The 26418-nt window shown below is 38.3% G+C and overlaps 1 protein-coding gene and 1 long non-coding RNA gene across 2 annotated transcripts in view; one reads left to right on the top strand and one right to left on the bottom strand.

Moving 5' to 3' along the window:
• The window catches only part of plekhd1 (pleckstrin homology and coiled-coil domain containing D1), a 65029-nt gene that overhangs the window by 28345 nt on the left and 10266 nt on the right, over positions 1-26418 (top strand). The window lies entirely within an intron of this gene.
• LOC148187411 (uncharacterized) overlaps positions 5511-26418 on the bottom strand; it is a 29939-nt gene continuing 9031 nt past the window's right edge. The window contains exon 5 of the long non-coding RNA XR_015778656.1: positions 5511-5865. This is a non-coding gene — a long non-coding RNA (uncharacterized LOC148187411). The remainder of the gene's footprint in view (positions 5866-26418) is intronic.

Here is a 26418-nt window from a genome sequence, read left to right as displayed (position 1 = left end):
TTTGCCATACTATAGCCTTGCCTTTTCGATCATTTTCTGGACATGCCATTTTCGGGTGTTTCTGGTCGTTTTGGCAAAAGTCTATGCTATGGTGTGTCTTGGTACGCTATTTTATGCTGCATTGAGGTGTTTTCAGCTGTTTTTGGGACATGCCATATTTTGACATTTTTGCCATACTATAGCCTTGCCTTTTCGGTCATTTTTTGGACATGCCATTTTTGCTTGTTTCTGGTCGTTTTGGCAAAAGTCTATGCTAAGGCGTGTGTTTGCATGCTTTTTTAAGCTGTTTTGAGGTGTTTTCAGCTGTTTTTGGGACATGCCATATTTTGACATTTTTGCCATACTATAGCCTTGCCTTTTCGGTCATTTTTTGGACATGCCATTTTTGCTTGTTTCTGGTCGTTTTGGCAAAAGTCTATGCTAAGGCATGTGTTTGCACGCTTTTTTAAGCTGTTTTGAGGTGTTTTCAGCTGTTTTTAGAACATGCCATTTTTTGACATTTTTGCCATACTATAGCCTTGCCTTTTCGGTCATTTTTTGGACATGCCATTTTTGCTTGTTTCTGGTCGTTTTGGTAAAAGTCTATGCTAAGGCGTGTGTTCCCATGCTTTTTTAAGCTGTTTTGAGTTGTTTTCAGCTGTTTTGGCACATGCCATTTTTTGACATTTTTGCCATACTATAGCCTTGCCTTTTCGGTCATTTTCTGGACATGCCATTTTCGGGTGTTTCTGGTCGTTTTGGCAAAAGTCTATGCTATGGTGTGTCTTGGTACGCTATTTTATGCTGCATTGAGGTGTTTTCAGCTGTTTTTGGGACATGCCATATTTTGACATTTTTGCCATACTATAGCCTTGCCTTTTCGGTCATTTTTTGGACATGCCATTTTTGCTTGTTTCTGGTCGTTTTGGCAAAAGTCTATGCTAAGGCGTGTGTTTGCACGCTTTTTTAAGCTGTTTTGAGGTGTTTTCAGCTGTTTTTGGGACATGCCATATTTTGACATTTTTGCCATACTATAGCCTTGCCTTTTCGGTCATTTTCTGGGCATGCCATTTTCGGGTGTTTCTGGTCGTTTTGGCAAAAGTCTATGCTATGGTGTGTCTTGATGCGCTATTTTATGCTACATTGAGGTGTTTTCAGCTGTTTTGGGACATGCCATATTTTGACATTTTGCCATACTATAGCCTTGCCTTTTCGGTCATTTTTTGGACATGCCATTTTTGCTTGTTTCTGGTCATTTTGGCAAAACTCTATGCTATGGCGTGTCTTAACGCTATTTTATGCTGCATTGAGGTGTTTTCAGCTGTTTTTGGGACATGCCATATTTTGACATTTTGCCATACTATAGCCTTGCCTTTTTCGGTCATTTTTTGGACATGCCATTTTTGCTTGTTTCTGGTCGTTTTGGCAAAAGTCTATGCTAAGGCGTGTGTTTGCACGCTTTTTTAAGCTGTTTTGAGTTGTTTTCAGCTGTTTTTGGGACATGCCATATTTTGACATTTTTGCCATACTATAGCCTTGCCTTTTCGGTCATTTTTTGGACATGCCATTTTTGCGTGTTTCTGGTCGTTTTGGCAAAAGTCTATGCTAAGGCGTGTGTTCGCACGCTTTTTTAAGTTGTTTTGAGTTATTTTCAGCTGTTTTTGGGACATGCCATATTTTGACATTTTTGCCATACTATAGCCTTGCCTTTTCGATCATTTTCTGGACATGCCATTTTCGGGTGTTTCTGGTCGTTTTGGCTAAAGTCTATGCTATGGTGTGTCTTGATACGCTATTTTATGCTACATTGAGGTGTTTTCAGCTGTTTTTGGGACATGCCATATTTTGACATTTTGCCATACTATAGCCTTGCCTTTTTCGGTCATTTTTGGACATGCCATTTTTGCTTGTTTCTGGTCGTTTTGGCAAAAGTCTATGCTAAGGCCTGTGTTCGCACGCTATTTTAAGCTGTTTTGAGTTGTTTTCAGCTGTTTTTGGGACATGCCATATTTTGACATTTTTGCCATACTATAGCCTTGCCTTTTCGATCATTTTCTGGACATGCCATTTTCAGGTGTTTCTGGTCGTTTTGGCAAAAGTCTATGCTATGGTGTGTCTTGGTACGCTATTTTATGCTGCATTGAGGTGTTTTCAGCTGTTTTTGGGACATGCCATATTTTGACATTTTTGCCATACTATAGCCTTGCCTTTTCGGTCATTTTTTGGACATGCCATTTTTGCTTGTTTCTGGTCGTTTTGGCAAAAGTCTATGCTAAGGCGTGTGTTTGCATGCTTTTTTAAGCTGTTTTGAGGTGTTTTCAGCTGTTTTTGGGACATGCCATATTTTGACATTTTTGCCATACTATAGCCTTGCCTTTTCAGTCATTTTTTGGACATGCCATTTTTGCTTGTTTCTGGTCGTTTTGGCAAAGTCTATGCTAAGGCATGTGTTTGCACGCTTTTTAAGCTGTTTTGAGGTGTTTTCAGCTGTTTTAGAACATGCCATTTTTGACATTTTTGCCATACTATAGCCTTGCCTTTTCGGTCATTTTTTGGACATGCCATTTTTGCTTGTTTCTGGTCGTTTTGGTAAAAGTCTATGCTAAGGCGTGTGTTCCCATGCTTTTTTAAGCTGTTTTGAGTTGTTTTCAGCTGTTTTTGGGACATGCCATTTTTTGACATTTTTGCCATACTATAGCCTTGCCTTTTCGGTCATTTTCTGGACATGCCATTTTCGGGTGTTTCTGGTCGTTTTGGCAAAAGTCTATGCTATGGTGTGTCTTGGTACGCTATTTTATGCTGCATTGAGGTGTTTTCAGCTGTTTTTGGGACATGCCATATTTTGACATTTTGCCATACTATAGCCTTGCCTTTTCGGTCATTTTCTGGACATGCCATTTTTGCTTGTTTCTGGTCGTTTTGGCAAAAGTCTATGCTAAGGCGTGTGTTTGCACGCTTTTTTAAGCTGTTTTGAGGTGTTTTCAGCTGTTTTTAGAACATGCCATTTTTTGACATTTTTGCCATACTATAGCCTTGCCTTTTCGGTCATTTTCTGGACATGCCATTTTTGCTTGTTTCTGGTCGTTTTGGCAAAAGTCTATGCTAGGGTGTGTCTTGGTAACGCTATTTTATGCTGCATTGAGGTGTTTTCAGCTGTTTTTGGGACATGCCATATTTTGACATTTTTGCCATACTATAGCCTTGCCTTTTCGGTCATTTTTTGGACATGCCATTTTTGCATGTTTCTGGTCGTTTTGGCAAAAGTCTATGCTAAGGCGTGTGTTTGCACGCTTTTTTAAGCTGTTTTGAGGTGTTTTCAGCTGTTTTTAGAACATGCCATATTTTGACATTTTTGCCATACTATAGCCTTGCCTTTTCGGTCATTTTTTGGACATGCCATTTTTGCTTGTTTCTGGTCGTTTTGGCAAAAGTCTATGCTAAGGCGTGTGTTTGCACGCTTTTTTAAGCTGTTTTGAGTTGTTTTCAGCTGTTTTTTGGGACATGCCATATTTTGACATTTTTGCCATACTATAGCCTTGCCTTTTCGGTCATTTTTTGGACATGCCATTTTTGCTTGTTTCTGGTCGTTTTGGCAAAAGTCTATGCTAAGGCGTGTGTTTGCACGCTTTTTTAAGCTGTTTTGAGTTGTTTTCAGCTGTTTTTGGGACATGCCATATTTTGACATTTTTGCCATACTATAGCCTTGCCTTTTCGGTCATTTTTTGGACATGCCATTTTTGCTTGTTTCTGGTCGTTTTGGCAAAAGTCTATGCTAAGGCGTGTGTTTGCATGCTTTTTTAAGCTGTTTTGAGTTGTTTTCAGCTGTTTTTGGTACATGCCATATTTTGACGTTTTTGACATACTATAGCCTTGCCTTTTCGGTCATTTTTTGGACATGCCATTTTTGCGTGTTTCTGGTCGTTTTGGCAAAAGTCTATGCTAAGGCGTGTGTTTGCACGCTTTTTTAAGCTGTTTTGAGGTGTTTTCAGCTGTTTTTAGAACATGCCATTTTTTGACATTTTTGCCATGCTATAGCCTTGCCTTTTCGGTCATTTTTTGGACATGCCATTTTTGCTTGTTTCTGGTCGTTTTGGCAAAAGTCTATGCTAAGGCGTGTGTTCGCACGCTTTTTTAAGCTGTTTTGAGTTGTTTTCAGCTGTTTTTGGGACATGCCATTTTTTGACATTTTTGCCATACTATAGCCTTGCCTTTTCGGTCATTTTCTGGACATGCCATTTTCGGGTGTTTCTGGTCGTTTTGGCAAAACTCTGTGCTATGGCGTGTCTTGGTACGCTATTTTATGCTGTATTGAGGTGTTTTCAGCTGTTTTTGGGACATTACATTTTTTGACATTTTTGCCATACTATAGCCTTGCCTTTTCGGTCATTTTTTGGACATGCCATTTTTGCTTGTTTCTGGTCGTTTTGGCAAAAGTCTATGCTAAGGCGTGTGTTTGCACGCTTTTTTAAGCTGTTTTGAGGTGTTTTCAGCTGTTTTTAGAACATGCCATTTTTTGACATTTTTGCCATACTATAGCCTTGCCTTTTCGATCATTTTCTGGACATGCCATTTTCGAGTGTTTCTGGTCGTTTTGGCAAAACTCTGTGCTATGGCGTGTCTTGGTACGCTATTTTATGCTGCATTGAGGTGTTTTCAGCTGTTTTTGGGACATGCCATATTTTGACATTTTTGCCATACTATAGCCTTGCCTTTTCGGTCATTTTTTGGACATGCCATTTTTGCTTGTTTCTGGTCGTTTTGGCAAAAGTCTATGCTATGGTGTGTCTTGGTACGCTATTTTATGCTGCATTGAGGTGTTTTCAGCTGTTTTTGGGACATGCCATATTTTGACATTTTTGCCATACTATAGCCTTGCCTTTTCGGTCATTTTTTGGACATGCCATTTTCGCGTGTTTCTGGTCATTTTGGCAAAAGTCTGTGCTAAGGCGTGTGTTCCCACGCTTTTTTAAGCTGTTTTGAGGTGTTTTCAGCTGTTTTTAGAACATGCCATTTTTTGACATTTTTGCCATACTATAGCCTTGCCTTTTCGGTCATTTTTTGGACATGCCATTTTTGCGTGTTTCTGGTCGTTTTGGCAAAAGTCTATGCTAAGGCGTGTGTTTGCACGCTTTTTTAAGCTGTTTTGAGGTGTTTTCAGCTGTTTTTAGAACATGCCATTTTTTGACATTTTTGCCATACTATAGCCTTGCCTTTTCGGTCATTTTTTCGACATGCCATTTTCGCGTGTTTTTGGCCATTTTTGTAGAATTCTATGTTATGGCATGTCTTGGTATGCTATTTTAAGCTGTTTTGAGGTGTTTTCAGCTGTTTTTGGGACATGCCATATTTTGACATTTTTGCCATACTATAGCCTTGCCTTTTCGGTCATTTTCTGGACATGCCATTTTCAGGTGTTTCTGGTCGTTTTGGCAAAACTCTATGCTATGTTTGACATGTTTTTTCAGCAATACACAGACATTAAGGCTCAGATAGCTGCCAGACACATTAAAGAATGCAACACGGATCACAGAACAAAAAACTCTAGTTTATTTATTAACAACTCAACCAATAAGTAACCAAAACCAAAACAGGGAGTTGGACACACTGGCCAAGACAAACAGAAGATGAGAAATCACTGGGCCAACCACTCAGTGAGCTTTTGGAACCAGCTCAACCCTCAACCACCAAAAACCGGGTTGCCAGTGTCCTCCAACCCCAACCGAGGATTGCAAACAGAAAAAAAAGGAAGCTCGAAAGAGGGTTATCGATGTCTTGTTCCTGCTTCTGCTGTGGCCCGCGTCTGCTGTGAATGATCTTTCAACACCAAGAGAGAGTGAGCTTCATCATCGCTCAGCGTTTTATCTCCATCCCTGAGACTTAGAACACCTGGATGAGGAGAAAAACACACAAACAATAACAGGGAGAGGGAGAGAGAGAGAAAAAGAAAGGGAAAAAACACAGGCTACAACATTGTTGACATACTATAGCCTTGCCTTTTCAGTCATTTTTTGGACATGCCATTTTCGGGTGTTTTTGGCAGTTTTGGCAAAAGTCTATGCTAAGGTGTGTGTGCGCACGCTTTTTTAAGCTGTTTTGAGGTGTTTTCAGCTGTTTTTAGGACATGCCATTTTTTGACATTTTTGCCATACTATAGCCTTGCCTTTTTGGTCATTTTTTGGACATGCCATTTTTGCGTCTTTTTGGCCGTTTTTTAAAACTTTGTGTGCCATGGCATGACTTGGCACGCTATTTTATGCTGTTTTTAACTGTTTTCAGCTGTTTTTGGGACATGCCATATTTTGACATTTTTGCCATACTATAGCCTTGCCTTTTCGGTCATTTTTTGGACATGCCATTTTTGCTTGTTTCTGGTCGTTTTGGCAAAAGTCTATGCTAAGGCGTGTGTTTGCACGCTTTTTTAAGCTGTTTTGAGTTGTTTTCAGCTGTTTTTGGGACATGCCATATTTTGGCATTTTTGCCATACTATAGCCTTGCCTTTTCGGTCATTTTTTGGACATGCCATTTTTGCTTGTTTCTGGTCGTTTTGGCAAAAGTCTATGCTAAGGCATGTGTTTGCACGCTTTTTTAAGCTGTTTTGAGTTGTTTTCAGCTGTTTTTGGGACATGCCATATTTTGACATTTTTGCCATACTATAGCCTTGCCTTTTCGGTCATTTTTTGGACATGCCATTTTTGCTTGTTTCTGGTCGTTTTGGCAAAAGTCTATGCTAAGGCGTGTGTTTGCACGCTTTTTTAAGCTGTTTTGAGTTGTTTTCAGCTGTTTTTGGGACATGCCATATTTTGGCATTTTTGCCATACTATAGCCTTGCCTTTTCGGTCATTTTTTGGACATGCCATTTTTGCTTGTTTCTGGTCGTTTTGGCAAAAGTCTATGCTATATGCGTGTTTGCACGCTTTTTAAGTTGTTTTGAGTTGTTTTCAGCTGTTTTTGGGACATGCCATATTTTGACATTTTTGCCATAGTATAGCCTTGCCTTTTCGGTCATTTTTTGACATTGCATTTTTGCTTGTTTTGGCCATTTTGCAGAATTCTATGCTATGGCGTGTCTTGCACGCTTATTTTATGCTGCATTGAGGTGTTTTAGCTTTTTTTGGGACATGCCATATTTTGACATTTTTGCCATACTATAGCCTTGCCTTTTCGGTCATTTTTTGGACATGCCATTTTTGCTTGTTTCTGGTCGTTTTGGCAAAAGTCTATGCTAAGGCGTGTCTTGGCATACTTTTTTAAGCTGTTTTGAGGTGTTTTCAGCTGTTTTTGGGACATGCCATATTTTGACATTTTTGCCATACTATAGCCTTGCCTTTTTGGTCATTTTTTGGACATGCCATTTTTGCGTCTTTTTGGACGTTTTTTAAAACTTTGTATGCCATGGCATGACTTGGCACGCTATTTTATGCTGTTTTGAGGTGTTTTCAGCTGTTTTTGGGACATGCCATATTTTGACATTTTTGCCATACTATAGCCTTGCCTTTTCGGTCATTTTTTGGACATGCCATTTTCGGGTGTTTCTGGTCGTTTTGGCAAAAGTCTATGCTATGGTGTGTCTTGATACGCTATTTTATGCTGCATTGAGGTGTTTTCAGCTGTTTTGGGACATGCCATATTTTGACATTTTGCCATACTATAGCCTTGCCTTTTCGGTCATTTTTTGGACATGCCATTTTTGCTTGTTTCTGGTCGTTTTGGCAAAAGTCTATGCTAAGGCGTGTGTTTGCACGCTTTTTTAAGCTGTTTTGAGTTGTTTTCAGCTGTTTTTGGGACATGCCATATTTTGACATTTTTGCCATACTATAGCCTTGCCTTTTCGGTCATTTTTTGGACATGCCATTTTTGCATGTTTCTGGTCGTTTTGGCAAAAGTCTATGCTAAGGTGTGTGTTTGCACACTTTTTTAAGCTGTTTTGAGGTGTTTTCAGCTGTTTTTGGAACATGCCATTTTTTGACATTTTTGCCATACTATAGCCTTGCCTTTTCGATCATTTTCTGGACATGCCATTTTCGAGTGTTTCTGGTTGTTTTGGCAAAACTCTGTGCTATGGCGTGTCTTGGTACGCTATTTTATGCTGCATTGAGGTGTTTTCAGCTGTTTTTGGGACATGCCATTTTTTGACATTTTTGCCATACTATAGCCTTGCCTTTTCGGTAATTTTTGGACATTGCATTTTGCTTGTTTTTGACCATTTTGCAGAATTCTTTGCTATGGCGTGTCTTGGTACGCTATTTTAAGCTGTTTTGAGTTGTTTTCAGCTGTTTTGGGACATGCCATATTTTGACATTTTTGCCATACTATAGCCTTGCCTTTTCGGTCATTTTCTGGACATGCCATTTTCAGGTGTTTCTGGTCGTTTTGGCAAAACTCTATGCTATGGCGTGTCTTGGTACGCTATTTTAAGCTGTTTTGAGGTGTTTTCAGCTGTTTTTGGGACATGCCATTTTTGACATTTTGCCATACTATAGCCTTGCCTTTTGGTCAGTTTTTGGACATGCCATTTTTGCGTCTTTTTGGACGTTTTTTAAAACTTTGTATGCCATGGCATGACTTGGCACGCTATTTTATGCTGTTTTGAGGTGTTTTCAGCTGTTTTTGGGACATGCCATATTTTGACATTTTTGCCATACTATAGCCTTGCCTTTTTGGTCATTTTTTGGACATGCCATTTTTGCTTGTTTCTGGTCGTTTTGGCAAAAGTCTATGCTAAGGCATGTGTTTGCACGCTTTTTAAAGCTGTTTTGAGTTGTTTTCAGCTGTTTTTGGGACATGCCATATTTTGACATTTTTGCCATACTATAGCCTTGCCTTTTCGGTCATTTTTTGGACATGCCATTTTTGCTTGTTTCTGGTTGTTTTGGCAGAAGTCTATGCTAAGGCGTGTGTTTGCACACTTTTTAAGCTGTTTTGAGGTGTTTTCAGCTGTTTTTAGAACATGCCATTTTTGACATTTTGCCATACTATAGCCTTGCCTTTTCGGTCATTTTTGGACATTGCATTTTGCTTGTTTTTGACCATTTTGCAGAATTCTTTGCTATGGCGTGTCTTGGTACGCTATTTTATGCTGCATTGAGGTGTTTTTAGCTTTTTTTGGGACATGCCATATTTTGACATTTTTACCATACTATAGCCTTGCCTTTTTGGTCATTTTCTGGACATGCCATTTTCAGGTGTTTCTGGTCGTTTTGGCAAAACTCTATGCTATGGTGTGTCTTGGTACGCTATTTTAAGCTGTTTTGAGGTGTTTTCAGCTGTTTTTAGAACATGCCATTTTTTGACATTTTTGCCATACTATAGCCTTGCCTTTTTGGTCATTTTTTGGACATGCCATTTTCGGGTGTTTCTGGTCGTTTTGGCAAAAGTCTATGCTATGGTGTGTCTTGGTACGCTATTTTATGCTGCATTGAGGTGTTTTCAGCTTTTTTTGGGACATGCCATATTTTGACATTTTTGCCATACTATAGCCTTGCCTTTTTGGTCATTTTTGGACATGCCATTTTGCGTCTTTTTGGACGTTTTTAAAACTTTGTATGCCATGGCATGACTTGGCACGCTATTTTATGCTGTTTTTAACTGTTTTCAGCTGTTTTTGGGACATGCCATATTTTGACATTTTTGCCATACTATAGCCTTGCCTTTTCGGTCATTTTTTGGACATGCCATTTTTGGGTGTTTTTGGTCGTTTTTAACACTTTGTGTGCCATGGCATGACTTGGCACGTTATTTTACGCTGTTTTTAACTGTTTTCAGCTGTTTTGGGGACATGCCATATTTTGACATTTTTGCCATACTATAGCCTTGCCTTTTCGGTCATTTTTTGGACATGCCATTTTTGCTTGTTTCTGGTCGTTTTGGCAAAAGTCTATGCTAAGGCGTGTGTTTGCACGCTTTTTTAAGCTGTTTTGAGTTGTTTTCAGCTGTTTTTGGGACATGCCATATTTTGACATTTTGCCATAGTATAGCCTTGCCTTTTCGGTCATTTTTGGACATTGCATTTTTGCTTGTTTTTGGCCATTTTTGCAGAATTCTATGCTATGGCGTGTCTTGGTACGCTATTTTATGCTGCATTGAGGTGTTTTTAGCTTTTTTTGGGACATGCCATATTTTGACATTTTTGCCATACTATAGCCTTGCCTTTTCGGTCATTTTTTGGACATGCCATTTTTGCTTGTTTCTGGTCGTTTTGGCAAAAGTCTATGCTAAGGCGTGTCTTGGCATACTTTTTTAAGCTGTTTTGAGGTGTTTTCAGCTGTTTTTGGGACATGCCATATTTTGACATTTTTGCCATACTATAGCCTTGCCTTTTGGTCATTTTTGGACATGCCATTTTATGCGTCTTTTTGACGTTTTTTAAAACTTTGTATGCCATGGCATGACTTGGCCTTATTTTATGCTGTTTTGAGGTGTTTTCAGCTGTTTTTGGGACATGCCATATTTTGACATTTTGCCATACTATAGCCTTGCCTTTTCGGTCATTTTTGGACATGCCATTTTCGGTGTTTCTGGTCGTTTTGGCAAAAGTCTATGCTATGGTGTGTCTTGGTACGCTTATTTTATGCTGCATTGAGGTGTTTTCAGCTGTTTTTGGGACATGCCATATTTTGACATTTTGCCATACTATAGCCTTGCCTTTTCGGTCATTTTTTGGACATGCCATTTTTGCTTGTTTCTGGTCGTTTTGGCAAAAGTCTATGCTAAGGCGTGTGTTTGCACGCTTTTTTAAGCTGTTTTGAGTTGTTTTCAGCTGTTTTTGGGACATGCCATATTTTGACATTTTTGCCATACTATAGCCTTGCCTTTTCGATCATTTTCTGGACATGCCATTTTCGAGTGTTTCTGGTTGTTTTGGCAAAACTCTGTGCTATGGCGTGTCTTGGTACGCTATTTTATGCTGCATTGAGGTGTTTTCAGCTGTTTTGGGACATGCCATTTTTGACATTTTGCCATACTATAGCCTTGCCTTTTCGGTAATTTTTGGACATTGCATTTTTGCTTGTTTTGACCATTTTGCAGAATTCTTTGCTATGGCGTGTTTTGATGCACGCTATTTTATGCTGTTTTGAGTTGTTTTCAGCTGTTTTTGGGACATGCCATATTTTGACATTTTTGCCATACTATAGCCTTGCCTTTTCGATCATTTTCTGGACATGCCATTTTCGAGTGTTTCTGGTTGTTTTGGCAAAACTCTGTGCTATGGCGTGTCTTGCACGCTATTTTAAGCTGTTTTGAGGTGTTTTCAGCTGTTTTTAGAACATGCCATTTTTTGACATTTTTGCCATACTATAGCCTTGCCTTTTTGGTCATTTTTTGGACATGCCATTTTTGCGTCTTTTTGGACGTTTTTTAAAACTTTGTATGCCATGGCATGACTTGGCACGCTATTTTATGCTGTTTTGAGGTGTTTTCAGCTGTTTTTGGGACATGCCATATTTTGACATTTTTGCCATACTATAGCCTTGCCTTTTTGGTCATTTTTTGGACATGCCATTTTTGCTTGTTTCTGGTCGTTTTGGCAAAAGTCTATGCTAAGGCATGTGTTTGCACGCTTTTTAAAGCTGTTTTGAGTTGTTTTCAGCTGTTTTTGGGACATGCCATATTTTGACATTTTTGCCATACTATAGCCTTGCCTTTTCGGTCATTTTTGGACATGCCATTTTTGCATGTTTCTGGTCGTTTTGGCAAAAGTCTATGCTAAGGCGTGTGTTTGCACACCTTTTTAAGCTGTTTTGAGGTGTTTTCAGCTGTTTTTAGAACATGCCATTTTTTGACATTTTTGCCATACTATAGCCTTGCCTTTTCGATCATTTTCTGGACATGCCATTTTCGAGTGTTTCTGGTTGTTTTGGCAAAACTCTGTGCTATGGCGTGTCTTGGTACGCTATTTTATGCTGCATTGAGGTGTTTTCAGCTGTTTTTGGGACATGCCATTTTTTGACATTTTTGCCATACTATAGCCTTGCCTTTTCGGTCATTTTTTGGACATTGCATTTTTGCTTGTTTTTGACCATTTTTGCAGAATTCTTTGCTATGGCGTGTCTTGGTACGCTATTTTATGCTGCATTGAGGTGTTTTTAGCTTTTTTTGGGACATGCCATATTTTGACATTTTTACCATACTATAGCCTTGCCTTTTTGGTCATTTTCTGGACATGCCATTTTCAGGTGTTTCTGGTCGTTTTGGCAAAACTCTATGCTATGGTGTGTCTTGGTACGCTATTTTAAGCTGTTTTGAGGTGTTTTCAGCTGTTTTTAGAACATGCCATTTTTGACATTTTGCCATACTATAGCCTTGCCTTTTTGGTCATTTTTTGGACATGCCATTTTTGTGTCTTTTTGGCCGTTTTTAAAACTTTGTATGCCATGGCATGACTTGGCACGCTATTTTAAGCTGTTTTGAGGTGTTTTCAGCTGTTTTTAGAACATGCCATTTTTTGACATTTTTGCCATACTATAGCCTTGCCTTTTTGGTCATTTTTTGGACATGCCATTTTTGCGTCTTTTTGGCCGTTTTTTAAAACTTTGTATGCCATGGCATGACTTGGCACGCTATTTTATGCTGTTTTGAGGTGTTTTCAGCTGTTTTTGGGACATGCCATATTTTGACATTTTTGCCATACTATAGCCTTGCCTTTTCGGTCATTTTTTGGACATGCCATTTTTGCTTGTTTCTGGTCGTTTTGGCAAAAGTCTATGCTAAGGCGTGTGTTTGCACGCTTTTTTAAGCTGTTTTGAGTTGTTTTCAGCTGTTTTTGGGACATGCCATATTTTGGCATTTTTGCCATACTATAGCCTTGCCTTTTCGGTCATTTTTTGGACATGCCATTTTTGCTTGTTTCTGGTCGTTTTGGCCAAAAGTCTATGCTAAGCGTGTGTTTGCACGCTTTTTAATGCTGTTTTGAGGTGTTTTCAGCTGTTTTTGGGACATGCCATATTTTGACATTTTTGCCATACTATAGCCTTGCCTTTTCGGTCATTTTTTGGACATGCCATTTTTGCTTGTTTCTGGTCGTTTTGGCAAAAGTCTATGCTAAGGCGTGTGTTTGCACACTTTTTTAAGCTGTTTTGAGTTGTTTTCAGCTGTTTTTGGGACATGCCATATTTTGGCATTTTTGCCATACTATAGCCTTGCCTTTTCGGTCATTTTTTGGACATGCCATTTTTGCTTGTTTCTGGTCGTTTTGGCAAAAGTCTATGCTAAGGCGTGTGTTTGCACGCTTTTTTAAGCTGTTTTGAGTTGTTTTCAGCTGTTTTTGGGACATGCCATATTTTGACATTTTGCCATAGTATAGCCTTGCCTTTTTCGGTCATTTTTGGACATTGCATTTTGCTTGTTTTTTTGGCCATTTTGCAGAATTCTATGCTATGGCGTGTCTTGGTACGCTATTTTATGCTGCATTGAGGTGTTTTTAGCTTTTTTTGGGACATGCCATATTTTGACATTTTTGCCATACTATAGCCTTGCCTTTTCGGTCATTTTTGGACATTGCCATTTTGCTTGTTTTTGACCATTTTGCAGAATTCTTTGCTATGGCGTGTCTTGTACGCTATTTTAAGCTGTTTTGAGTTGTTTTCAGCTGTTTTTGGGACATGCCATATTTTGACATTTTTGCCATACTATAGCCTTGCCTTTTCGGTCATTTTCTGGACATGCCATTTTCAGGTGTTTCTAGTCGTTTGGCAAAACTCTATCCTATGGCGTGTCTTGGTACGCTATTTTGCTTGTTTTGAGGTGTTTTCAGCTGTTTTTAGAACATGCCATATTTTGACATTTTGCCATACTATAGCCTTGCCTTTTTGGTCATTTTTGGACATGCCATTTTGCGTCTTTTTGGACGCTTTTTAAAACTTTGTATGCCATGGCATGACTTGGCACGCTTATTTTATGCTGTTTTGAGGTGTTTTCAGCTGTTTTTGGGACATGCCATAGTTTGACATTTTTGCCATACTATAGCCTTGCCTTTTCGGTCATTTTTTGGACATGCCATTTTTGCTTGTTTCTGGTCGTTTTGGCAAAAGTCTATGCTATGGTGTGTCTTGGTACGCTATTTTATGCTGCATTGAGGTGTTTTCAGCTGTTTTTGGGACATGCCATATTTTGACATTTTTGCCATACTATAGCCTTGCCTTTTCGGTCATTTTTTGGACATGCCATTTTTGCTTGTTTCTGGTCGTTTTGGCAAAAGTCTATGCTAAGGCATGTGTTTGCACGCTTTTTTAAGCTGTTTTGAGTTGTTTTCAGCTGTTTTTGGGACATGCCATATTTTGACATTTTTGCCATACTATAGCCTTGCCTTTTCGGTCATTTTTTGGACATGCCATTTTTGCATGTTTCTGGTCGTTTTGGCAAAAGTCTATGCTAAGGTGTGTGTTTGCACACTTTTTTAAGCTGTTTTGAGGTGTTTTCAGCTGTTTTAGAACATGCCATTTTTGACATTTTGCCATACTATAGCCTTGCCTTTTCGATCATTTTCTGGACATGCCATTTTCGAGTGTTTCTGGTTGTTTTGGCAAAACTCTGTGCTATGGCGTGTCTTGGTACGCTATTTTATGCTGCATTGAGGTGTTTTCAGCTGTTTTTGGGACATGCCATTTTTTGACATTTTTGCCATACTATAGCCTTGCCTTTTCGGTAATTTTTTGGACATTGCATTTTTGCTTGTTTTTGACCATTTTTGCAGAATTCTTTGCTATGGCGTGTCTTGGTACGCTATTTTAAGCTGTTTTGAGTTGTTTTCAGCTGTTTTTGGGACATGCCATATTTTGACATTTTTGCCATACTATAGCCTTGCCTTTTCGGTCATTTTCTGGACATGCCATTTTCAGGTGTTTCTGGTCGTTTTGGCAAAACTCTATGCTATGGCGTGTCTTGGTACGCTATTTTAAGCTGTTTTGAGGTGTTTTCAGCTGTTTTTAGAACATGCCATTTTTTGACATTTTTGCCATACTATAGCCTTGCCTTTTTGGTCAGTTTTTGGACATGCCATTTTTGCGTCTTTTTGGACGTTTTTTAAAACTTTGTATGCCATGGCATGACTTGGCACGCTATTTTATGCTGTTTTGAGGTGTTTTCAGCTGTTTTTGGGACATGCCATATTTTGACATTTTTGCCATACTATAGCCTTGCCTTTTCGGTCATTTTTTGGACATGCCATTTTTGCTTGTTTCTGGTCGTTTTGGCAAAAGTCTATGCTAAGGCATGTGTTTGCACGCTTTTTTAAGCTGTTTTGAGTTGTTTTCAGCTGTTTTTGGGACATGCCATATTTTGACATTTTTGCCATACTATAGCCTTGCCTTTTCGGTCATTTTTTGGACATGCCATTTTTGCATGTTTCTGGTCGTTTTGGCAAAAGTCTATGCTAAGGCGTGTGTTTGCACACTTTTTTAAGCTGTTTTGAGGTGTTTTCAGCTGTTTTTAGAACATGCCATTTTTTGACATTTTTGCCATACTATAGCCTTGCCTTTTCGATCATTTTCTGGACATGCCATTTTCGAGTGTTTCTGGTTGTTTTGGCAAAACTCTGTGCTATGGCGTGTCTTGGTACGCTATTTTATGCTGCATTGAGGTGTTTTCAGCTGTTTTTGGGACATGCCATTTTTTGACATTTTTGCCATACTATAGCCTTGCCTTTTCGGTCATTTTTTGGACATTGCATTTTTGCTTGTTTTTGACCATTTTTGCAGAATTCTTTGCTATGGCGTGTCTTGGTACGCTATTTTATGCTGCATTGAGGTGTTTTTAGCTTTTTTTGGGACATGCCATATTTTGACATTTTTACCATACTATAGCCTTGCCTTTTTGGTCATTTTCTGGACATGCCATTTTCAGGTGTTTCTGGTCGTTTTGGCAAAACTCTATGCTATGGTGTGTCTTGGTACGCTATTTTAAGCTGTTTTGAGGTGTTTTCAGCTGTTTTTAGAACATGCCATTTTTTGACATTTTTGCCATACTATAGCCTTGCCTTTTTGGTCATTTTTTGGACATGCCATTTTCGGGTGTTTCTGGTCGTTTTGGCAAAAGTCTATGCTATGGTGTGTCTTGGTACGCTATTTTATGCTGCATTGAGGTGTTTTCAGCTTTTTTTGGGACATGCCATTTTTTGACATTTTTGCCATACTATAGCCTTGCCTTTTTGGTCATTTTTTGGACATGCCATTTTTGCGTCTTTTTGGACGTTTTTTAAAACTTTGTATGCCATGGCATGACTTGGCACGCTATTTTATGCTGTTTTTAACTGTTTTCAGCTGTTTTTGGGACATGCCATATTTTGACATTTTTGCCATACTATAGCCTTGCCTTTTCGGTCATTTTTTGGACATGCCATTTTTGGGTGTTTCTGGTCGTTTTGGCAAAAGTCTATGCTATGGCATGTGTCTTGCACGTTATTTTATGCTGCATTGAGGTGTTTTCAGCTGTTTTGGGGACATGCCATATTTTGACATTTTTGCCATACTATAGCCTTGCCTTTTCGGTCATTTTTTGGACATGCCATTTTTGCTTGTTTCTGGTCGTTTTGGCAAAAGTCTATGCTAAGGCGTGTCTTGGTATGCTATTTTAAGCTGTTTTGAGTTGTTTTCAGCTGTTTTTGGGACATGCCATATTTTGACATTTTTGCCATACTATAGCCTTGCCTTTTTGGTCATTTTTTGGACATGCCATTTTCAGGTGTTTTTGGCCATTTTTGCAGAATTCTATGCTATGGCGTGTCTTGGCATGCTTTTTTATGCTGTTTTGAGGTGTTTTCAGCTGTTTTTGGGACATGCCATATTTTGACATTTTTGCCATAGTATAGCCTTGCCTTTTCGGTCATTTTTTGGACATTGTATTTTTGCTTGTTTTTGGCCATTTTTGCAGAATTCTATGCTATGGCGTGTCTTGATGCACGCTTATTTTATGCTACATTGAGGTGTTTTAGCTTTTTTTAGAACATGCCATTTTTTTTACATTTTTGCCATACTATATCCTTGCCTTTTCGGTCATTTTTTGGACATTGCATTTTTTCTTTTTTTTGGCCATTTTGCAAAATTCTATGCTATGGCGTGTCTTGGTACGCTATTTTATGCTGCATTGAGGTGTTTTCAGCTGTTTTTAGAACATGCCATTTTTGACATTTTTGCCATACTATAGCCTTGCCTTTTTGGTCATTTTTTGGACATGCCATTTTTGCGTCTTTTTGGACGTTTTTTAAAACTTTGTATGCCATGGCATGACTTGGCACGCTATTTTATGCTGTTTTTAACTGTTTTCAGCTGTTTTTGGGACATGCCATATTTTGACATTTTTGCCATACTATAGCCTTGCCTTTTCGGTCATTTTTTGGACATGCCATTTTTGGGTGTTTTTGGCCGTTTTTAACACTTTGTGTGCCATGGCATGACTTGGCACGTTATTTTACGCTGTTTTTAACTGTTTTCAGCTGTTTTGGGGACATGCCATATTTTGACATTTTTGCCATACTATAGCCTTGCCTTTTCGGTCATTTTTTGGACATGCCATTTTTGCTTGTTTCTGGTCGTTTTGGCAAAAGTCTATGCTAAGGCGTGTGTTCGCACGCTTTTTTAAGCTGTTTTGAGGTGTTTTCAGCTTTTTTTGGGACATGCCATATTTTGACATTTTTGCCATACTATAGCCTTGCTTTTTCGGTCTTTTTTTGGACACGCCATTTTTGTACGTTTTTTGCCGTTTTTAAAACATTCTATGATATGGCGTGTCTTGAAACACTATTTTATGCTGTTTTTAAGTGTTTTCAGCTGTTTTTGGGACATGCCATTTTTTGACATTTTTGCCATAGTATAGCCTTGCCTTTTTGGTCATTTTTTGGACATGCCATTTTTGTATGTTTTTTGCCGTTTTTAAAACTTTGTGTGCCATGGCATGACTTGGCACGCTATTTAATGCTGTTTTGAGGTGTTTTTAGCTGTTTTTAGGACATGCTATTTTTTGACATTTTTGCCATACTATAGCCTTGCTTTTTCGGTCATTTTTTGGACATGCCATTTTCGGGTGTTTTTGGCCGTTTTGGCAAAAGTCTATGCTAAGGCATGTGTTCGCACGCTTTTTTAAGCTGTTTTGAGGTGTTTTCAGCTGTTTTATGGACATGCTATTTTTTGACATTTTTGCCATAGTATAGCCTTGCCTTTTCGGTCATTTTTTGGACATGCCATTTTTGCGTGTTTTTGGCCGTTTTTAAAACTTTGTATGCCATGGCATGACTTTGCACGCTATTTAATGCTGTTTTGAGGTGTTTTCAGCTGTTTTTAGAACATGCCATTTTTTGACATTTTTGCCATACTATAGCCTTGCCTTTTTGGTCATTTTTTGGACATGCCATTTTCAGGTGTTTTTGGCCATTTTTGCAGAATTCTATGCTATGGCGTGTCTTGGTATGCTATTTTATGCTGCATTGAGGTGTTTTTAGCTTTTTTTGGGACATGCCATATTTTGACATTTTTACCATACTATAGCCTTGCCTTTTTGGTCATTTTCTGGACATGCCATTTTCAGGTGTTTCTGGTCGTTTTGGCAAAACTCTATGCTATGGCGTGTCTTGGTACGCTATTTTAAGCTGTTTTGAGGTGTTTTCAGCTGTTTTTAGAACATGCCATTTTTTGACATTTTTGCCATACTATAGCCTTGCCTTTTCGGTCATTTTTTGGACATGCCATTTTTGCGTCTTTTTGGACGTTTTTTAAAACTTTGTATGCCATGGCATGACTTGGCACGCTATTTTATGCTGTTTTTAACTGTTTTCAGCTGTTTTTGGGACATGCCATATTTTGACATTTTTGCCATACTATAGCCTTGCCTTTACGGTCATTTTTTGGACATGCCATTTTTGGGTGTTTTTGGCCGTTTTTAACACTTTGTGTGCCATGGCATGACTTGGCACGTTATTTTACGCTGTTTTTAACTGTTTTCAGCTGTTTTGGGGACATGCCATATTTTGACATTTTTGCCATACTATAGCCTTGCCTTTTCGGTCATTTTTTGGACATGCCATTTTTGCTTGTTTCTGGTCGTTTTGGCAAAAGTCTATGCTAAGGCGTGTGTTTGCACGCTTTTTTATGCTGTTTTGAATTGTTTTCAGCTGTTTTTGGGACATGCCATATTTTGACATTTTTGCCATACTATAGCCTTGCCTTTTCGGTCAGTTTTTGGACATGCCATTTTCGGGTGTTTCTGGTCGTTTTGGCAAAAGTCTATGCTAAGGCGTGTCTTGGCATGCCTTTTTAAGCTGTTTTTAAGTGTTTTCAGTTGTTTTTGGGACATGCCATTTTTTGACATTTTTGCCATACTATAGCCTTGCCTTTTCGGTCATTTTTTGGACATTGCATTTTTGCTTGTTTTTGACCATTTTTGCAGAATTCTTTGCTATGGCGTGTCTTGGTACGCTATTTTGTGCTGCATTGAGGTGTTTTTAGCTTTTTTTGGGACATGCCATATTTTGACATTTTTACCATACTATAGCCTTGCCTTTTTGGTCATTTTCTGGACATGCCATTTTCAGGTGTTTCTGGTCGTTTTGGCAAAACTCTATGCTATGGCGTGTCTTGGTACGCTATTTTAAGCTGTTTTGAGGTGTTTTCAGCTGTTTTTAGAACATGCCATTTTTTGACATTTTTGCCATACTATAGCCTTGCCTTTTTGGTCATTTTTTGGACATGCCATTTTTGTGTCTTTTTGGCCGTTTTTAAAACTTTGTATGCCATGGCATGACTTGGCACGCTATTTTAAGCTGTTTTGAGGTGTTTTCAGCTGTTTTTAGAACATGCCATTTTTTGACATTTTTGCCATACTATAGCCTTGCCTTTTTGGTCATTTTTTGGACATGCCATTTTTGCGTCTTTTTGGCCGTTTTTTAAAACTTTGTATGCCATGGCATGACTTGGCACGCTATTTTATGCTGTTTTGAGGTGTTTTCAGCTGTTTTTGGGACATGCCATATTTTGACATTTTTGCCATACTATAGCCTTGCCTTTTCGGTCATTTTTTGGACATGCCATTTTCGGGTGTTTCTGGTCGTTTTGGCAAAAGTCTATGCTAAGGCGTGTCTTGGCATGCCTTTTTAAGCTGTTTTTAAGTGTTTTCAGTTGTTTTTGGGACATGCCATTTTTTGACATTTTTGCCATACTATAGCCTTGCCTTTTCGGTCATTTTTGGACATTGCATTTTGCTTGTTTTTGACCATTTTGCAGAATTCTTTGCTATGGCGTGTCTTGGCACGCTATTTTGAGCTGCTTTGAGGTGTTTTCAGCTGTTTTTGGGACATGCCATATTTTGACATTTTTGCCATACTATAGCCTTGCCTTTTCGGTCATTTTTTGGACATGCCATTTTCGGGTGTTTCTGGTCGTTTTGGCAAAAGTCTATGCTATGGCGTGTCTTGGCACGCTTTTTTATGCTGTTTTGAGGTGTTTTCAGCTGTTTTTAGAACATGCCATTTTTTGACATTTTTGCCATACTATAGCCTTGCCTTTTTGGTCATTTTTTGGACATGCCATTTTTGTGTCTTTTTGGCCGTTTTTAAAACTTTGTATGCCATGGCATGACTTGGCACGCTATTTTAAGCTGTTTTGAGGTGTTTTCAGCTGTTTTTAGAACATGCCATTTTTTGACATTTTTGCCATACTATAGCCTTGCCTTTTTGGTCATTTTTTGGACATGCCATTTTTGGCCTTTTTTGGACGCTTTTTTAAAACTTTGTATGCCATGGCATGACTTGGCACGCTATTTTATGCTGTTTTGAGGTGTTTTCAGCTGTTTTTGGGACATGCCATATTTTGACATTTTTGCCATACTATAGCCTTGCCTTTTCGGTCATTTTTTGGACATGCCATTTTCGGGTGTTTCTGGTCGTTTTGGCAAAAGTCTATGCTATGGTGTGTCTTTGCGCTATTTTATGCTGCATTGAGGTGTTTTCAGCTGTTTTGGGACATGCCATATTTTGACATTTTTGCCATACTATAGCCTTGCCTTTTCGGTCATTTTTTGGACATGCCATTTTCGGGTGTTTCTGGTCGTTTTGGCAAAAGTCTATGCTAAGGCGTGTCTTGGCATGCTTTTTTAAGCTGTTTTGAGGTGTTTTCAGCTGTTTTTGGGACATGCCATATTTTGACATTTTTGCCATAGTATAGCCTTGCCTTTTCGGTCATTTTTTGGACATTGTATTTTTGCTTGTTTTTGGCCATTTTTGCAGAATTCTATGCTATGGCGTGTCTTGGTACGCTATTTCATGCTACATTGAGGTGTTTTTAGCTGTTTTTAGAACATGCCATTTTTTTTACATTTTTGCCATACTATAGCCTTGCCTTTTCGGTCATTTTTTGGACATTGCATTTTTGCTGGTTTTTGGCCATTTTTGCAGAATTCTATGCTATGGCGTGTCTTGGTACGCTATTTTATGCTGCATTGAGGTGTTTTTAGCTTTTTTTGGGACATGCCATTTTTTGACATTTTTGCCATACTATAGCCTTGCCTTTTTGGTCATTTTTTGGACATGCCATTTTTATGCCTTTTTTGATCGCTTTTTTAAAACTTTGTATGCCATGGCATGACTTGGCACGCTATTTTATGCTGTTTTTAACTGTTTTCAGCTGTTTTTGGGACATGCCATATTTTGACATTTTTGCCATACTATAGCCTTGCCTTTTCGGTCATTTTTTGGACATGCCATTTTTGCTTGTTTCTGGTCGTTTTGGCAAAAGTCTATGCTAAGGCGTGTGTTCGCACGCTTTTTTAAGCTGTTTTGAGGTGTTTTCAGCTTTTTTTGGGACATGCCATATTTTGACATTTTTGCCATACTATAGCCTTGCCTTTTCGGTCATTTTTTGGACACGCCATTTTTGTACGTTTTTTGCCGTTTTTAAAACATTCTATGCTATGGCGTGTCTTGAAACACTATTTTATGCTGTTTTGAGGTTTTTTCAGCTGTTTTTGGGACATGCCATTTTTTGACAGTTTTGCCATACTATAGCCTTGCTTTTTCGGTCTTTTTTTGGACATGCCATTTTCGGGTGTTTTTGGCCGTTTTTACAACATTCTATGATATGGCGTGTCTTGGTACGCTATTTTATGCTGTTTTTAAGTGTTTTCAGCTGTTTTTGGGACATGCCATTTTTTGACATTTTTGCCATAGTATAGCCTTGCCTTTTTGGTCATTTTTTGGACATGCCATTTTTGTATGTTTTTTGCCGTTTTTAAAACTTTGTGTGCCATGGCATGACTTGTACGCTTATTTAATGCTGTTTTGAGGTGTTTTTAGCTGTTTTTAGGACATGCTATTTTTTGACATTTTTGCCATACTATAGCCTTGCTTTTTCGGTCATTTTTTGGACATGCCATTTTCGGGTGTTTTTGGCCGTTTTGGCAAAAGTCTATGCTAAGGCATGTGTTCGCACGCTTTTTTAAGCTGTTTTGAGGTGTTTTTAGCTGTTTTATGGACATGCTATTTTTTGACATTTTTGCCATAGTATAGCCTTGCCTTTTCGGTCATTTTTTGGACATGCCATTTTTGCGTGTTTTTGGCCGTTTTTAAAGCTTTGTTTACCATGTCGTGACTTGGCACGCTATTTAATGCTTTTTTGAGGTGTTTTCAGCTGTTTTTGGGACATGCCATTTTTTGACATTTTTGCCATACTATAGCCTTGCCTTTTCGGTCATTTTTTGGACATGCCATTTTTGTACGTTTTTTGCCGTTTTTAAAACATTATATGCTATGGCGTGTCTTGAAACACTATTATATGCTGTTTTGAGGTGTTTTCAGCTGTTTTTAGAACATGCCATTTTTTGACATTTTTGCCATACTATAGCCTTGCCTTTTTGGTCATTTTTTGGACATGCCATTTTCAGGTGTTTTTGGCCATTTTTGCAGAATTCTATGCTATGGCGTGTCTTGGTACGCTATTTCATGCTACATTGAGGTGTTTTTAGCTGTTTTTAGAACATGCCATTTTTTTTACATTTTTGCCATACTATAGCCTTGCCTTTTCGGTCATTTTTTGGACATTGCATTTTTGCTTGTTTTTGGCCATTTTTGCAGAATTCTATGCTATGGCGTGTCTTGGTACGCTATTTTATGCTGCATTGAGGTGTTTTTAGCTTTTTTTGGGACATGCCATATTTTGACATTTTTACCATACTATAGCCTTGCCTTTTTGGTCATTTTCTGGACATGCCATTTTCAGGTGTTTCTGGTCGTTTTGGCAAAACTCTATGCTATGGCGTGTCTTGGTACGCTATTTTAAGCTGTTTTGAGGTGTTTTCAGCTGTTTTTAGAACATGCCATTTTTTGACATTTTTGCCATACTATAGCCTTGCCTTTTCGGTCATTTTTTGGACATGCCATTTTTGCGTCTTTTTGGACGTTTTTTAAAACTTTGTATGCCATGGCATGACTTGGCACGCTATTTTATGCTGTTTTTAACTGTTTTCAGCTGTTTTTGGGACATGCCATATTTTGACATTTTTGCCATACTATAGCCTTGCCTTTTCGGTCATTTTTTGGACATGCCATTTTTGGGTGTTTTTGGCCGTTTTTAACACTTTGTGTGCCATGGCATGACTTGGCACGTTATTTTACGCTGTTTTTAACTGTTTTCAGCTGTTTTGGGGACATGCCATATTTTGACATTTTTGCCATACTATAGCCTTGCCTTTTCGGTCATTTTTTGGACATGCCATTTTTGCTTGTTTCTGGTCGTTTTGGCAAAAGTCTATGCTAAGGCGTGTGTTTGCACGCTTTTTTATGCTGTTTTGAATTGTTTTCAGCTGTTTTTGGGACATGCCATATTTTGACATTTTTGCCATACTATTGCCTTGCCTTTTCGGTCAGTTTTTGGACATGCCATTTTCGGGTGTTTCTGGTCGTTTTGGCAAAAGTCTATGCTAAGGCGTGTCTTGGCATGCTTTTTTAAGCTGTTTTGAGGTGTTTTCAGCTGTTTTTGGGACATGCCATATTTTGACATTTTTGCCATAGTATAGCCTTGCCTTTTCGGTCATTTTTTGGACATTGTATTTTTGCTTGTTTTTGGCCATTTTTGCAGAATTCTATGCTATGGCGTGTCTTGGTACGCTATTTTATGCTGCATTGAGGTGTTTTTAGCTTTTTTTGGGACATGCCATTTTTTGACATTTTTGCCATACTATAGCCTTGCCTTTTCTGTCATTTTTTGGACACGCCATTTTTGTACGTTTTTTGCCGTTTTTAAAACATTCTATGCTATGGCGTGTCTTGAAACACTATTTTATGCTGTTTTGAGGTTTTTTCAGCTGTTTTTGGGACATGCCATTTTTTGACAGTTTTGCCATACTATAGCCTTGCTTTTTCGGTCTTTTTTTGGACATGCCATTTTCGGGTGTTTTTGGCCGTTTTTACAACATTCTATGATATGGCGTGTCTTGGTACGCTATTTTATGCTGTTTTTAAGTGTTTTCAGCTGTTTTTGGGACATGCCATTTTTTGACATTTTTGCCATAGTATAGCCTTGCCTTTTTGGTCATTTTTTGGACATGCCACTTTTGTATGTTTTTTGCCGTTTTTAAAACTTTGTGTGCCATGGCATGACTTGGCACGCTATTTAATGCTGTTTTGAGGTGTTTTTAGCTGTTTTTAGGACATGCTATTTTTTGACATTTTTGCCATACTATAGCCTTGCTTTTTCGGTCATTTTTTGGACATGCCATTTTCGGGTGTTTTTGGCCGTTTTGGCAAAAGTCTATGCTAAGGCGTGTGTTCGCACGCTTTTTTAAGCTGTTTTGAGGTGTTTTTAGCTGTTTTATGGACATGCTATTTTTTGACATTTTTGCCATACTATAGCCTTGCCTTTTCGGTCATTTTTTGGACATGCCATTTTTGCGTGTTTTTGGCCGTTTTTAAAACTTTGTATGCCATGGCATGACTTTGCACGCTATTTAATGCTGTTTTGAGGTGTTTTCAGCTGTTTTTGGGACATGCCATTTTTTGACATTTTTGCCATACTATAGCCTTGCCTTTTCGGTCATTTTTTGGACATGCCATTTTTGTACGTTTTTTGCCGTTTTTAAAACATTATATGCTATGGCGTGTCTTGAAACACTATTTTATGCTGTTTTGAGGTGTTTACAGCTGTTTTTGGGACATGCCATATTTTGACATTTTTGCCATAGTATACCCTTGCCTTTTTTGGTCATTTCTTGGACATGCCATTTTCGGGTGTTTTTGGCCATTTTTAAAACATTATATGCTATGGCATGACTTGGCACGCTATTTAATGCTGTTTTGAGGTGTTTTTAGCTGTTTTATGGACATGCTATGTTTTGACATTTTTGCCATACTATAGCCTTGCCTTTTCGGTCATTTTTTGGACATGCCATTTTTGCGTGTTTTTGGCCATTTTTAAAACTTTGTATGCCATGGCATGACTTGGCACGCTATTTAATGCTGTTTTGAGGTGTTTTTAGCTGTTTTTAGGACATGCTATTTTTTGACATTTTTGCCATACTATAGCCTTGCTTTTTCGGTCATTTTTTGGACATGCCATTTTCGCGTGTTTTTGGCCGTTTTTACAACATTCTATGCTACGGCGTGTCTTGGTACACTATTTTATGCTGTTTTTAACTGTTTTCAGCTGTTTTTGGGACATGCCATATTTTGACATTTTTGCCATAGTATAGCCTTGCTTTTCGGTCATTTTTTGGACATGCCATTTTTGTATGTTTTTTGCCGTTATTAAAACTTTGTGTGCCATGGCATGACTTGGCACGCTATTTTATGCTGTTTTGAGTTGTTTTCAGCTGTTTTTGGGACATGCCATTTTTTTGACATTTTTGCCATACTATAGCCTTGCCTTTTTTGGTCATTTTTTGGACATGCCATTTTCGCGTGCTTTTGTAAAATTCTATCCTATGGCGTTTCTTGAAACACTATTTTATGCTGTTTTGAGTTGTTTTCAGATGTTTTTGGGACATGCAATTTTTTGACATTTTTGCCATATTTGCTATACTATAGCATTGTCTTTTCCTTCAATATTGTATGCTATGGCCTGTGTTGGCAGGATAGTTTATTCTTTTTTGAGGTGTTTTCGGTTCTTTTTGGGACACGTCAAATTTGACATTTTTGCTACCATCACCTTTTTGACATTTTTTGTTATTCTTAAATATGAGGTTTTGGGCCTTTTTTGACCTTCATTCACACTTTGTATACTATAGAGCGTCTCTACAAGATATTATCAAGATATTACAAGATATTAGTCATTTTCAGTCATTTTTAGGAGCAGTCAAAATTCAACTTTTTTTGACATACTATTGCCTTTTCTTATATACCTGTATACACATATCACTTTCACCAGGTGATCATCAACCACTAGAATTTCTGTGTTACAGTATTAAGCAAATCAGTGATTGGATGCATTAAAATTTTCTCCAACTTAATAGAGATAAGACCAACATATTTGT

This window comes from Plectropomus leopardus, chromosome 14, assembly GCF_026936395.1.
Source record: "Plectropomus leopardus strain MGB_pleo_1.0 chromosome 14, ASM2693639v1, whole genome shotgun sequence".
NCBI lineage: Eukaryota > Metazoa > Chordata > Actinopteri > Perciformes > Serranidae > Plectropomus > Plectropomus leopardus.
This window is presented reverse-complemented; position numbering and strand designations above follow the sequence as displayed.